At 42.8% G+C, this 16,374-nt stretch overlaps 1 protein-coding gene across 2 annotated transcripts in view; it reads left to right on the top strand.

Moving 5' to 3' along the window:
• Nucleotides 1-16,374, top strand: part of gdf11 (growth differentiation factor 11) — a 157,662-nt gene that overhangs the window by 124,815 nt on the left and 16,473 nt on the right. The gene's annotated exons all lie outside the window — the stretch shown is intronic.

Genomic DNA, 16,374 nt, shown 5'->3' with positions numbered 1-16,374 from the left:
ATAAACGTTTTTCGCCTTGCATAGGAGAGTTTTAACTTGCACTTACAGATGTAGCGACCAACTGTAGTTACTGACAGTGGGTTTCTGAAGTGTTCCTGAGCCCATGTGGTGATATCCTTTACACACTGATGTCGCTTGTTGATGCAGTACAGCCTGAGGGATCGAAGGTCACGGGCTTAGCTGCTTACGTGCAGTGATTTCTCCAGATTCTCTGAACTCTTTGATGATATTACGGACCGTAGGTGGTGAAATCCCTAAATTCCTTGCAATAGCTGGTTGAGAAAGGTTTTTCTTAAACTGTTCAACAATTTGTTCACGCATTTGTTGACAAAGTGGTGACCCTCGCCCCATCCTTGTTTGTGAATGACTGAGCATTTCATGGAATCTTTTTTTATACCCAATCATGGCACCCACCTGTTCCCAATTTGCCTGTTCATCTGTGGGATGTTCCAAATAATGCTAGGGCATTCCTCAACTTCATCAGTATTTATTGCCACCTTTCCCAACTTCTTTGTCACGTGTTGCTGGCATCAAATTCTAAAGTTAATGATTATTTGCAACAAAAAAAAAAAATTTTTATCAGTTTGAACATCAAATATGTTATCTTTGTAGCATATTCAACTGAATATGGGTTGAAAATTATTTGCAAATCATTGTATTCTGTTTATTTCTACATCTAACACAATTTACCAACTCATATGGAAACGGGGTTTGTAGATATATATATATAGATATATGTATGTATGTATGTACTGTATGTATCTATATTTACGTGTATATATATATATATTAGGGGTGTAACGGTGCACAAAAATGTCGGTTTGGTTTGTACCTCGGTTTAGAGGTCACGGTTCGGTTCATTTTCAGTACCGTAAAAAAAAACAATGGCTTTATCTTTTTAACATTGGGAACACTCTAATAATTTTGCCCAAAAATAAAAATAGCTCTGTGTGTGATGGATGTGAGCTTTTATTAGTATATTGCACAGTACAGTACATATTTCGTACAATTGACCACTAAATGGTAACACCCCAATAAGTTTTTAATAATAATAATAATAATAATAATACATTTTATTTATAAGGCGCCTTTCTGGGCACTCAAGGACACCCCCTAGCCTTTAACCCTGGTGACTTTCACTCAGACTTCATGTTTTTTGCCAGAAATATCAGTTTATCCACATTGTCTGCAGAAAGAGCAGACCTGCTTGCAGTTACAATGTCTCCAGCTGTGGAAAATACCCTTTCGCTGGGCACGGAAGTAGCAGGTATGGCGAGGTAGTACCTGGCTAACTTGGCAGTAAGAGGATATATGGGCTCATTGTTCTTCCACCATTGAAGTGGGTCAACATCTAGTTTTTAATGCAATATGGTCTTAAATCTGCTGCTATAAAAACACCAACGGCATTTGTTATTGCTTTAGCCCTGCCTGACTCGCCAAGGAGAGGCTGCTTAAATGCCGTGTTTGCATGACGCCAGTCTTTCTCTTTGTTCAAGCGATGTTCACTTGGGAGTGGTGCTGCTTCAAATGGGTTAGCATGTTTGACGTGTTGGCAGAAGCATACCCTACTCCTGCTGAACAATGTCGGCAAACCACTTTCGTTTTGTCCGCCTCTCGTCGTCCATTGTTGTATCGCACCGCGAAGCCGAAGTGTTCCCAAACGGGAGATCTTAACGAGGCAAGAGGGTCTTTCAGCTCTGGCTTTTACATGTTGTCGTAGCCTAGGCTGACCATATTCTGAAATCCCAAAAAGAGGACACATATATGCGTGCCAAGGCGGGCAGCACGCCAAGGCCGGGACTAGGTGCAAATTTGCCAATGATACTCAAACTTGCTTTATAAATAATATATTTATTTAAATAAAGCATGTTTCTCCTCTGTTGACAGCAGTGTTGGCGCTAGGAATTTTCAAAATGGGGTCCCACAGTAAATTTTTGGGGTCCTACTTTTTTGTAAGCGTTTTGAAAACAAATGATAAATGTATGCATTATCCTGTTATATCTCACATTTCTATATTGTGTTTTGGAAAAAGGTTGTCATAAACGTTACTTAATTCATTAAAAAAAAAAAAAAAAATGTGTATACATATGTAAATGTATTCAGTTATAAACATTAATTCACTTTCTTCCTTCCTTCATGGATCTAAACTTTACCGCTGCTGGTAGTTTTTTCTATGTTTTTATTTAATAAGTTGTAGGTGTATTTATTTCAGTATAAAAGTGTAAAAAGTGTTTTGCTTCGGTCATGAAATGATGATAATGGTGTGCCAATGCATATATACATTTTATATTTAACGTTTAAATCTCTGGAGTCTACATCAACTTCAGATCTATTCCTCATTTCAAAATGTTTTAGTTTTTTTTATGTAGTTTTTTTGTTTGTTTGTTTTCCGCCCTTTTTTGTCAAACAAAACTATGTTTTTAATGGCAAACACACAAAATATGCAAAATCTTCCACCAAAAATATTTTTCTAAGTGGAATATTTGATGTGAAGTAATCGGAACCTTGGATAGGTCAATAATTCATAATAACATTGATTTTGATTCAATATTAGTTTTGAGCAATGACAGTTTGAAAGAAAAAAAAACAGCTTTGTTTTATTAGTCAACATTGCAACTTTTTCTAAATTACATTTCACCTTTAAGTTTCTTTATTTCACTTTTGTTATGTTTTTGTTTATTTTAATAGTATTTTTAGAATGTGCCGTGGGCCTTTAAAAAATTAACTGTGGGCCGTAAATGGCCTCCGGGGCACACTTTTGACACCCCTGCTATAGATAATAAAACATTAAATCTGATAAATCTATGGATAAAAAGCAGAGCCTGGCGACGCATGCGCGTTTATCATAACTCTCTCGCTCTCTCTGTCTCTGCCCCTCCCTCACAAATGCTGCTGCGCACAATTTGTTTTGTTTTTAACCCCTTCTTAACGCTGAACGTACATAGAAAATACACGCAACCCTAACTCAAAATGCCAGACATTTGAGGCATTTAAGAAACTCCGCCCTGACAGCCCCGCAAAAGAGGACATGTCCGGTGAAAAGAGGACGTATGGTCAGTCTATCGTAGCCCGGTCGCTGCTAGCATGCCGTGTGTTGTGCCTCGGTGTGCATTGTTTACACAACGTGCGTTACGCTACTTAATATGTCCATGTGGAAACTCGTCCGGTACACCTCCGAACCGAACCGAAACCCCCGTACCGAAACGGTTCAATACAAATACACGTACCGTTACACCCCTAATATATCAGAATCAGAATCAGAATCGTTTTATTGCCATTGTTTGAGAACGGGTTCACAAACTAGGAATTTTTCTTGGTGCAATCGTGCAACATAAAACACATATAACACAGATTTGGTAATAACAAGAGCTGTAACTGAGCTATCAGATCTTGTTATAGACTTACAAGGAATTCAAGGGAGCTTCTGTTAGGAGTTATTGTTCATGTGCCTGATGGCCGAGGGGAAAAAACTGTTCAGGTGGCGGGAGGTGTGGGTCTGAATGCACCGTAGTCTCCTGCCTGAGGGGAGAGGGGAGAATAGTGTGTGTCCAGGGTGAGAAGAGTCAGCTGTGATCCGACCCACACGCCTCCTGGTCCTGGAGGAGAACAAGTCCTGGAGGGATGGGAGCTTGCAGCCAATCACCTTCTCAGCAGCACGTACCATACGCTGCAGTCGATGCTTATCCTGGACTGTGGCGCCGGGGAACCACACGGTGATGGAGGAGGTGAGGATGGACTCGATGATGGCTGAGTAAAACTGCACCAGCATCTCGGTCGGCACCTTAAGTTTCCTCAGCTGCCGCAGGAAGTACATCCTCTGCTGGGTCTTCTTGATAAGGGAGCTGATGGCCGGCTCCCACTTGAAGTCCTGGGTGATGGTGGTGCCAAAGAAACGGACAGAGTCCACAATGGAGACAGGGGTGGGAGAGTCAATCAGGGTGAGGGGGGATGGTGGGGCTGTGACTTTCCTGAAGTCCATTATCATCTCCACTGTTACCAAAAATCACTTCATATTCTCTACTGCTCGCTAGTGTTACCATATCTGAGTTAATGTGTAGAAATATGGGGAAATAACTACAAAAGTGCACTTCATTCACTAACGGTGGTACAAAAAAGATCAGTTAGAATAATACCTAATGTTGGATATAGAGAACATACAAATCCTTTATTTATTGAATCAAAAATACTGAAATTCTATGACATAGTGAATTTGCAAACAGCTAAAATTATACACAAAGCTAACTATAACCTGCTACCCAAGAATATACCACAAAAAAAGAGGAGAAATATAATCTTAGAGAAAAATGTAATTTAAAACATTTGTATGCACGTACAACACTTAAGACCTTCAGTATATCAGTATGTGGAATTAAATGATGGAATGGATTAAGCAAAGCAATCAAACAATGTACTAATATGATCCACTTCAAGAAACTCTTTAAACTTTAAAGTGTTTACAAAGTACAAAGAACAAGAACCATGACAAACATTCTCAATTTTTTTAATCCATCCATTCATTCATTCTCAAAATAATCTTACTTATCTCATCATATGAAATATGACTTACTTCACCAATTATTATTATTAAATTATTATTATTTATTTATTTTTATTGTGATTACTTATGGAGTATATTGTGAATAAATTGTGAACAGGAAGTGAACAAAAAGTTTTAGCAACTGTTATGTAAAAGAAAAGGGGTAGGATTAAATAAGCTCTGCTTCTTCCTACTCCTTTTTGAACATGTTGAAAAGAGAAACTGGAAATTGTGATGTATCATATTGTATGCTTGCATGTTCGAAATAAACTCAAACTCAAACTCAAAGTCAAACTGTTTTCTGGGCGTTCAGCTCCAGGTTGTTGAGGCTGCAACAGGACGCCAGGTGGTCCACCTCTCTCCTGTAGGCGGTCTCATCGCCATCCGAGATGAGCCCGATGAGGGTAGTGTCATCCGCAAACTTGAGCAGTTTTACGGACTGGTGACTGGAGGTGCAGCAGTTTGTACACAGGGAGAAGAGCCAGGGGGAGAGTACACAGCCCTGAGGAGTGTCAGTGTCCGTGGTTCGACTGTCCGAGACAATCTTCCCCAGCCGCACGTGCTGTCTTCGGTCTGTCAGGAAGTCATTGATCCAACTGCAGAGGGAGTCGAGCACGCTGAGCTGGTAGAGCTTGTCTCGTAGCAGTCCAGAGAGGATGGTGTTGAAGGCAGAGCTGAAGTCCAGAAACAGGATCCTAGCGTAGGTTCCTGGGGAGTCCAGATGCTCCAGGATGAAGTGGAGGGCTAGGTTCACTGCATCATCCACAGACCTGTTGGCTCTGTAGGCGAACTACAGTGGGTCCAGGAGGGGGGCGGTGATGTCCTTGAGGTGGGGCAGGACCAAGCGCTCAAAGGACTTCATGACCACAGACGTCAGTGCAATCGGCCTGTAAAATAAAGTCCTGTGATCCGTGCTTTATTGGGGACAGTGACAATGGTGGAGATCTTAAAGCAGGACGGCACGCGGCATAGCTCCAGAGAGATGTTAAAAATGTCAGTGAAGACAGGAGCCAGCTGATCCGAGCAGTGTCCGAGAATGGAGCGGGAGACATCATCCGGCCTTCCGCGTGTTCAGCTTCAAGACCTGCTGGCGTACATCCTCTTCTCGGATGGAGAGGGCCTTTAAAGTCCTATAATGTTCTTGGAGTCCTGTGATGTCCTTGGACTCCTTTAAATCCTTTAATGAAGTGCTGCCGTTGGTGGGGAAGGTGATGGTGGGGGGAGCAGAGCTTTGATGAGCTGAAGGCCGTTCATGACGACAGTAATGTGTGTTGAGGCCCTGAGCGAGAGTCCGGTCATTCAGGGCCTGGGGGGTTTTGGGCTTATAATTCGTAAGGGCCCTTAGCCCTCTCCAAACGGCTACAGAATCATTGGAGCGGAACTGTTCCTGTAGACGGTTAGAGTTCACAGATTTAGCTTTCTCCACTTCCCTGTTGAAGTGGTACTTAGCTTCTCTGTAGGTACTCCGGTCCCCGCTTCTCCACGCAGCCTCCTTCTTCTTGCGCAGCTGTCGGAGCTTGGGTGTGAACCAGGGCTAGTCGTTGTTATAACAAGCCCTGGTGCGCGTTGGAATCATGCGCGCCTCATTGAACTGTATGTATGAGGTCACAATGTCCGTATACTCGTCCAGATTGTCCGTGGCCTCTCCAATTGCCTCCCAGTCTGTCGTCTCCCAACATGCACGCAATTCCTCCACAGCCTCGGTGGTGAAACACTTAATGGTCCTCATAACAGGTTTAGCCAGTTTCAGTCTCTGTCTGTATGAAGGGATTAAGTGCACCATCACGTGATCTGATAGTCCGAGAGCAGCGCGCGGGACTGCATGAAAAGCCTTGCTTATTGTACTGTAACAGTGATCCAAAGTGTTCTCCTCTCTGGTCGGGCATTTAATAAACTGCCTATATTTAGGTAATTCCTGGCTCAAATGTCCCTTGTTAAATTCACCAAGCACAATAACAAGAGAGTCCGGAAAAGACCGTTCCACATGTAAGATCTGGTCTGCAAGCGTGCGCTGAGCGTCACGCACGTCCGCGCCGGGTGGGATGTAAACAGCCACCAGTATGAATGAAATGATCTCACGCGGTGAGTAAAAGGGCTTACAGTGAATGAAAAGATATTCCAGAGCAGGAGAGCAGTGTTTGGATATCACCGTCACGTCTATACACCAGCTGTTGTTGATGAAGAAGACTCTTCCGCCTCTTTTTTTGCCGGAGAGCCCCGCGTCTCGGTCCGCGCGGAGAAGATGAAAGCCCTCCAGTTGAACCGCGCTGTCCGGGACACTTGCGCTCAGCCATGTCTCCGTGAAGCACAAAACACAAGATGAGGAAAAGTCCTTGTTTCTTCTCATCAGCAACGCTAGCTCGTCCATCTTGTTGGCAAGTGAGCGGACGATGGATAGAAAGATGCCTGGTAGAGGCGTGCGTAATCCCCGTCTGCGGAGACGGACAAGGGCGCCCGCTCGCTTTACTCTTCGGTGCGGTCTCTTTTTTGATCACAGAATGGACCAAATCCGCAGCTGACGCTAAGATGACCAGTAATAAGTCCATGGGGATGATGGATCTGATGTTCAGTAGCTCTTCGCGGGTGTAAGAGCACGCGGACACACTATTTACGCACAAAAACAAACAAAACAGAGCGCACGAGAGCACCGAGGCAGCCTTCATTGGCGCCATGATGATGACGTAAATCTAAATATATATATATATATATATGTATATATATATATATATATATATATATATATATATATATATATATATATATATATATATATATATATATATATATATATATGTATGTGTGGGAAAAAAATCACAAGACTACTTCATCTCTACAGGCCTGTTTCATGAGGGGTTCCCTCAATCATCAGGAGATTTTCTGATGATCTCCTGATGATTGAGGGAACCCCTCATGAAACAGGCCTGTAGAGATGAAGTAGTCTTGTGATTTTTTTCCCACACATACATATATTGCGCTCTACTACGGTATCGAGCACTATTTAGAATGGCCGTGCGCGACCCGAGGGTCCCTGGTTCAATCCCCACCTAGTACCAACCTCGTCATGTCCGTTGTGTCCTTGGGCAAGACACTTCACCCTTGCTCCTGATGGGTGTTGGTTAGCGCCTTGCATGGCAGCTCCCTCCATCAGTGTGTGAATGTGTGTGTGAATGGGTAAATGTGGAAGTAGTGTCAAAGCGCTTTGAGTACCTTGAAGGTAGAAAAGCGCTATACAAGTACAACCCATTTATCATTTATTTATTTATTTTTTGGATAACCTTATTAAGACATATATATATATATATATATATATATATATATATATATATATATGTGTGTGTGTGTGTGTGTGTGTGTGTGTGTATATATATATATATATATATATATATATATATATATATATGTGTGTGTGTGTGTGTATGTATATATATATATATATATATATACGCACACATATATATGTACAGTATATATACATATATATATATATATATATATATACACACACACACATATATATATATATATATATATATATATATCGTCCGCCACGCCAAGTGCGCCGACCTCCTCCTCGGCCACGGATGTGGCCGTTCCCGGGTCGCCCGCCTCGCCTGCTGCAGTGGCGTTCCACTCGCCGCCGCCACATGACTATGCCTCGGTGGATTCGGGGCCACTTGGTCTGGCGACCCACCGCCATGTCCCCTTTTTCCTTTCTTTGTGGCTGGCTTTGGGTAGTGTCTTTGGCGGAGTGGGCTTTCAAGGCATGCCGATGTTTACGGTGGCTGGTGAGGATTGATGTGTTGAAGACGATTGTTTTTTTCCTTCTCGCAGAGTGTTTGCAGGGCATTTGGTGCTGGTGGCACACCGGATGTCTTCCTCTGTTTCTTTTCACTGTGTGCTACGGAGCTCAGCTCAGGGAAGGTTTATGACTGCCAAGGCCTAAGGCGCGCTTGATTTGTTCACCCTCACCCACCTACAGGACAACAAGTCATCTAGCCCAGGGCCATAACCAGGATCTGACAAATACTGAGGTCAAAAAAATGGTAGTCCAAGATGAGCTTTGAAAGGCTGAAATCATGTATCCCAGCATGAATAATATTACCTTGAGCAGCACAATGAACAATCCACTTTTTTTAAATGACTAGGCTTATCGTGTCCTGCAAGGCGGCCAGCTGCTGGGGTTGTGACCTTGTGTGTCAGTGTGTCTGTGATTTCTTTGTTTTTTGTCTTTCTCTTTCCTCCATCTCTATCGTTGAGGTCCCTGCAGGTGGGGTGGGTGGTTCCCGTGGCCCCGTGTTGAGCAGTCCTGCGGCGGCCGACTTGTTCTTTTGGCTGGCCCGGTTGCTGGTGGGATGGGGGCAGTCTTCCCGTCCGGCTGCAGAGAGTCTCTGTGCCCCTCAGGGCAGGGCGTCCCGTCTTTCTGCCCTATAGGGGTTGGGTCTCTCACTGGCTTGGGGGCTGGCTATGAGGGACCGTTAGGGACTTTATTCAGAATTACCTCTTACATACACTACTGAAATACTCTCACATAAACAACTAAAATCTTTTTCTCTCACACACCCTACTGAAACACTCTTATACACACTACTGAAATGCTCTTACATACACTACTGAAATGCTCTCACATAAACAACTGAAATGTTTTTCTCTCACACACCCTACTGAAACACTATTATACACACTACTGAAATGCTCTTACATACACTACTGAAATGCTCTTACATACACTACTGAAACACTCTTATAAACACTACTGAAATGCTCTTACATACACTACTGAAATGCTCTTACATACACTACTGAAACACTCTTATAAACACTACTGAAACACTCTTATATACACTACTGAAACACTCTTATAAACACTACTGAAACACTCTTACATACACTACTGAAACACTCTTACATACACTACTGAAACACTCTTATAAACACTACTGAAACACTCTTATAAATACTACTGAAACACTCTTATAACTACTGAAACACTCTTACATACACTACTGAAATGCTCTCACATAAACAACTAAAATGTTTTTCTCTCACACACAATACTGAAACACTCTCATAAACACTACTAAAATAAGTATTTCTCTTAAGCACACATACACACACCTGGAATTATTTTTCACTAGTATGTATAAACGGATTTCACCTGTGTGTGTGTGTGTGTGCTTTTTACACGTGCGTGTGAGAGACAACAATTTCAGTAGTATGTGTGCAAAGATTTCAGTTATGTGTATGAGCGCATCTTACCAGTGTGTATGGGAGCATCTTACCAGTGTGTAGGCGAGCATCTTACCAGTGTGTATGGGAGCATCTTACCAGTGTGTATGCGAGCATCTTACCAGTGTGTGTGAGCAATGTTGTATTCCGGTTCCAGTCACCAATAATCCCCACCCCTTTTCAGACAAGTTTTTTTTATTTTTATTTTTATTTTTTTTATAGCCAAGTTACAATATGTCTGCCTGACTGCCGACAAGTAGCTTAAACGAAGCAGGAGCTCTACTTCATAATTTCAGGGCTTCAGCAGAGAATATAAGAACGCTTTCAATGCAACAAGGGTCGGGCTGCCGCCGTGGGTCGCCCCTGCATGCTGCGACACCTGAGAGGCCACACAGCGGTGCCTTTCTCCTCCCGACAGCCAAGCAGCCTGGAGAAAATGTTACCTCGCGAGTTCACGCCGCAGCATTATCAAGTGCAACGTTCCAGTTTATGGACATCGAAGCAAGAGGAGGAAAAGGTAATTAGACATTATTTATTTCTAAATGATTGTTGAATCACACGAAATGTAAGACAACATGGCATTGTAGTGAGCTAAACAGTTAGCCTTAGTCTGCCTCCACTACAAACAAGTTAGCACCTAATGTTTCCGCGGCTCCTAAGAGTCTGACATCTATTGCAAACTTGGCGTTTGTCTCGGAGGAAGCGGACAAAAGTACACAGTCAAATCAGCTAGTAATGTTTGCAGCGTTGTTGCTATGGTAAAATGTCGAAATGTGAGTCACGTTATGGTACGTCAGTAGCTAATCATATACTAATACGAATGGATTACATTTATTTAGCCCTTTTCTATTGACTAGATAAGGGGTCCCCAAACTACGGCCCGCGTCCAAAATCCGGCCCGCGGGAAAAATATATATATATTATTTTAAATCTGACTTTTCTAATTCATTTTTTGGTGTCTCCTAGCCGCTCAGGCAAATCGTATTGTCTAAAAATGCATTTCCCTGTATGACTTATATTGTCTTAACTGTTTTCATGTGATCTGATTGTTACATTCTTATTTCAGAGTCACCACACAGCTGCATGACCATTTCAACAAGGACGGAACAAACAACCTCTGGATTGTGTTCTTCGACTAATTCCAAAGCATGATGCAATTATTTGCCATGATATAGCGATGGACACACAGTGAGAAATGTGTTCAGTGGCTATACTGGATCTGGGCCGCCCTGGGTGGCCAGACATGGGTGTTGGAGGTGCCAAATTTGGCTCTCTGTCTGGCCTCATGTTCATGCAGCACATTGCGAAAACATCTATACAATGATCCTAGAAGGTTCCGGACATCCGCATATTCACACACACCAAGAAATGCAGATACAGTTTGAATTTGCTCTTTAAGCTCTCGATAAAGCCTCTCCTGATGGAAGTTATCAGAGTCCTCTTTTTGCAGCCTCTCAATGCAGTGCAGTGCACTAGTAAAAAAAACAGAAAACATCCTCTTCATTGCCTCTCACTTCCAAAAATAAAGCTTGAATCTGAAAAATGAGGAATATCATATGAACACATGTTGTGGATGAAGCAAGAAGCGCTTGTCACCTTATTCCATCGTTACCGGAATACACGATCAGTCCATGCGTGCACGAAGACGACGTCACTTCCGTCAAATTGTTTTACGCAATTATGATCATGCCAGTCATACCAGTTATCATGGTTTTTGCTTTTGTAATCATTATTTGAATAACAATAACATATAAAAGATTACCTACAAAACAAATGTTACTTAAGAATACAGTATTTATTTTGAACCGTACAGCAGCCTTAAATAGCAAATAAATATTTTTTACTATTACATTAAACACATCAATTCACAATACTGATCATTTAAAAGTCTAGTTTTTGTTACACTGCAGATAGATTTTTGTTAAAATGTGTTGTTTAAAAAGAAGTATGCGATGAGTTAGTGGGGCCCCTGTGTGTCATTTATAGCGATGACAGAAAAGTAAAAGTGGTTGAAAATGTGGCAATAATACTCCCTTTTTTAAATGTACTTTCTGTTCATTTTTATATTATTGTTCCCTTTTACTCCTTGGTAAGCTATAGTTTTATACAAAACATTAAAATAACACAGAACATGATGTAGCAGACTCCGTCGTAAAATGTTCAAGTTCCGGAAGTGACGTAGTCTACACTCATGCGTGAACAGATTGTGTTTTCTGCTCTCAATGGAGTAGTGTGCTGCAAACTTAGCAAAAAGATATGTACTTCACTGTTTGGAGGAAAACAAAATGCCATCGAACAGCAATGACTAGAATGGTGCATTTTTCTTTAAAGCTATTTCCATAACAAAGATATTTGATATTAAACCTTTTTCAAATTAAGTATTTACAAATTATTTTCGTCATAATTTTCAATCATTTAACAATATATTTAAACACCACTAACAAAAAACAAGAAACATAAGAAATAACAGTTAAAAGTATAAAACAAAAATCAAATAAAAGCATCATATTACACATTACATATTGTTTTTTTCTTTGATGTAATATTTTTTATAATGTCCCTTAAAGGGACAAGCGGTAGGAAATGGATGGATGGATAATAAAATGAAAAACTATTTGGTTTGCATGACATAATATTGTATTTATGAATAAGACCCCGAAAGGGACAATCGTTAGAAAATGGATGGATGGAATATGCAATACTCCGAGTAGACACAGCAGTTTGACAGCATACTCAAGTTTTTATGACATTTACTTTGTAAGAACAGAACCCTTTCTTTGAACTCAAACATTATATTATTGTCATGTCTTTTGGATCATGTTTTGTTTTGTTTAGTTATTGGACTCTTTAGTTTCTGTTTACGCTCCATTGTTTTTGTTTCCATGACTACCCATTAGTTTTCACCTGTCCTCATGTCACGCACCTGTCTCACGTTTTGCACTCGCGCACCTGTTGTCAATCATGTCTATACTATTTAAGCCCATTGTTGCCAGGAGTTCAGCCTGGCAACATTCACTCTGCTTCATGTCATGTTTACGGTTTCATGCTTAGTTCACGCTGCTTGTTTCATAGTCCATGCTGCCTTGTTCACGTCATCGCAAGTCCGTTTTGTTTATTAATGCCACAGTTAGTGTCTTTTGTTTTTTGTCCATAGTTCTGCCTTTGTGCTAGTTTTTGTTTTTATAGCCAAGTTTTGTACTTCCGCCCTTGTGCGCGCCTTTTGTTTATTCCTTTTATTAGTGTTAAAATAAAGATGTCATTACCTTCACACCATGTCCGGTCCAAGTTCACTTGCATCTTGGGAAAACAACCACTCCATAGTCCACGTACTGACATAATGTCGCCAGCAAATCGCTTTCCCGCAAGGAATTTGGACGAGGAAGGAAAGTGGGAGTCGTTAGGAGCCATGGCGGAGCTAGACCTGACGTGGGGGCCAAATGGCAAGCTAATTCCAATTAGCTCCATTTGGTCTGAGGACGGCGCTGCGTCACCGCAGTCCCGGAAGCGCCGCTCCCGACGAAGGACGTCAGAGAAGGCTTTCGCAAGTGTACAGGATGCGCCGCTCCCGCAGGCTCCTCCCACTCCGGGCAGAAGCAGGCTGCTGCCAGCCCCGCAGCTCAAGGATGACGTCACAGACCAGGATTTTTTTTTCAACTCTTTTACTTTTGATCACCCGCCTCCAACAAAAGACTCAAAGACCATGGTTGAACATTATCAGAACATGTTTTTGGACATTAGAGCTTGTCAATCACAGTCACCCAGATTTCATGCCCCGCCCCCATCACAATTTTTTTATTTTTTCCGCCCACTCAATCCCAAGTAGAAAAAAGTGAAAGACATTTTGGACAATTCAAAGGGGAGGATTCTGCCCCCCTCTTGATCTCTCTCCACCCACCCCTAAAAACGGTTCCAGACCGCGGGGAGCGCGTCTGGTATCCGCTCCTTTAGGGGACGGGGGGGGGGGGCAGCTGGGAACTGTACGGGTGGGGTGACTCAGCCTTGCCATGCTAAGCTGCAACCTCCGGCCGGGCCGCCACCACCAGTCTTTCGGCCTGCCAGGCCGCAACCCCCAGCTAGGCCACCTCCACCTGCACCACGGCTAGCTGCTCCAAGGCTAACACCTGTCGCTGCACCACAGCTAGCACCAGCGCCAAGGCTAGCACCAGCACCAAGGCTAGCACCTACGCCACGGCTAGCTCCACGCCCTGCTCCAAGGCTAGCAACATACCTAGCCGCACCACGCCAAGCTCCACCACGCCAAGTGCCACCAGTAGCAGCTCCACGCCAAGTGCCACCAGCAGCAGCTCCACGCCAAGTGCCACCATTTTCAGCTCCACGCCAAGTGCCGCCAGTCGCAACTTCACGACGCCAAGTGCCGCCAGTCGCAGCTTCACGACGCCAAGTGCCGCCAGTCGCAGCTCCACGACGCCAAGTGCCGCCAGTCGCAGCTCCACGACGCCAAGTGCCGCCAGTCGCAGCTCCACGACGCCAGGTGCCGCCAGTCGCAGCTCCACGACGCCAGGTGCCGCCAGTCGCAGCTCCACAACGCCAAGTGCCGCCAGTCGCAGCTCCACGACACCAAGACCCAAGCCAAGACCCAAGACCCTCCATGCCAAGACCCTCCATGCCAAGACCCGCCATGCCAAGACCCGCCATGCCAAGCTTCGCCACGCCAAGACCCACCACGCTAAGCTTCGCCGCCTCCTCGTCGGCCACGGAAGTGGCCGCTACCTGGTCGTCCGCCACGCCAAGTGCGCCGACCTCCTCCTCGGCCACGGATGTGGCCGTTCCCGGGTCGCCCGCCTCGCCTGCTGCAGTGGCGTTCCACTCGCCGCTGCCACATGACTATGCCTCGGTGGATTCGGGGCCACTTGGTCTGGCGACCCACCGCCATGTCCCCTTCCCTCCCTCCCATGACTCTCGATCCTGCCTTGTTTTTTTTGTTTTTTGGACATCTGGTATCTGTCCTTAAGGGGTGCTCTGTCATGTCTTTTGGATCATGTTTTGTTTTGTTTAGTTATTGGACTCTTTAGTTTCTGTTTACGCTGCGTTGTTTTTGTTTCCATGACTAACCATTAGTTTTCACCTGTCCTCATGTCATGCACCTGTCTCACGTTTTGCACTCGCGCACCTGTTGTCAATCATGTCTATATTATTTAAGCCCATTGTTGCCAGGAGTTCAGCCTGGCGACATTCACTCTGCTTCATGTCATGTTTACGGTTTCATGCTTAGTTCACGCCGCTTGTTTCATAGTCCATGCTGCCCTGTTCACGTCATCGCAAGTACGTTTTGTTTATTAACGCCACAGTTAGTGTCTTTTGTTTTTTGTCCATAGTTCTGCCTTTGTGCTAGTTTTTGTTTTTATAGCCAAGTTTTGTACTTCTGCCCTTGTGCGCGCCATTTGTTTATTCCTTTTATTAGTGTTAAAATAAAGATGTCATTACCTTCACGCCATGTCCAGTCCAAGTTCACTTGCATCTCGGGAAAACAACCACACCATAGTCCACTTACTGACAATTATAAATACAAAACAGTATATTGTAAGTACTAAACAGTATATTGTAAGTACTAAACAGTATATTGTAAGTACTAAACAGTACAACAGAAAGTTCAGTCCAGAATAATTGTGAGATTGGACATTCATGATTAATTGACTCTTTTTCAATGGGACAAAAAAAGAGCATACCATAGAAACAGCCTGGATGAATTTAGACTTTTAGAGATTTACAAGGTAACATTTGTGACATGATTGTAACTTTATTTTAAATGTGTTATGTTTAGTCCAATTTTTTTCAAAATGAAAATGAGGTAAGAAGTTTCTCTGGGACACAACCATTTTTGGTGGACAAGTTCTATCAGAATTAATTGTGTTCCTTGTGTTATTGTTAAATTTACTAACTAATATGTTTATTTTAACAATCATTTAGCTTGGAGAAACTTACTCCATCTGTTCTTCCCGTAGAGAAGACTTTAAGAGCTGAAGAAGCTGGACTGAAATGCCATTTATCAGTCTTTTATAATCAATAGGATTAATGTCAATAATATATTTTTCAACAAATTATTATGTTTCAATGAAAGTCCATTTCTGTTAAAAATAGAGGATAAATTAGTTTTCTTTTTAAATGTTCTTGTAGTCAGACAATATTTTCAGTATATTAAATAGAATTTTTACCTGATATTGGATAGGCTCCAGCACCTCCTGCGACCTCGAAAGGGACAAGAGGTAGAAAATGGATGGATGGATGTTTCGACTGTCATTTGCAGTCTTCTTCAGAAGGGTCACCTGACCACTGTGACGTGTTGCCTATTAGCTCCTCCCCCACTGACCATCAAGTAGTCTGCCAGTCCAGGTCTAAAGGAAGAGCTAATAGGCAACACATCACAGCAGTCAGGTGTCCCTTCCGAAGAAGACTGCAAGATGACAGTCCAAACAGGTCAGGTAAAGATTCCCTCTAATATACTGAAAAGATTGTCTGACTACAAGAACATTTGAAAAGTATATGAATAATACGACATTAGGAATCTTTTTTGAGGAAAAAAAAAAAAAGGATATTTAGTATGTTTTTATGTGAAATATATCACGGTGGAAGAGGGGTTAGTGCATCTGCCT

Source organism: Nerophis lumbriciformis, linkage group LG23, assembly GCF_033978685.3.
Source record: "Nerophis lumbriciformis linkage group LG23, RoL_Nlum_v2.1, whole genome shotgun sequence".
Taxonomy (NCBI): domain Eukaryota; kingdom Metazoa; phylum Chordata; class Actinopteri; order Syngnathiformes; family Syngnathidae; genus Nerophis; species Nerophis lumbriciformis.
Note: the sequence above shows the minus strand (reverse complement) of the source record. Positions and strands in the feature narration are given on the sequence as shown.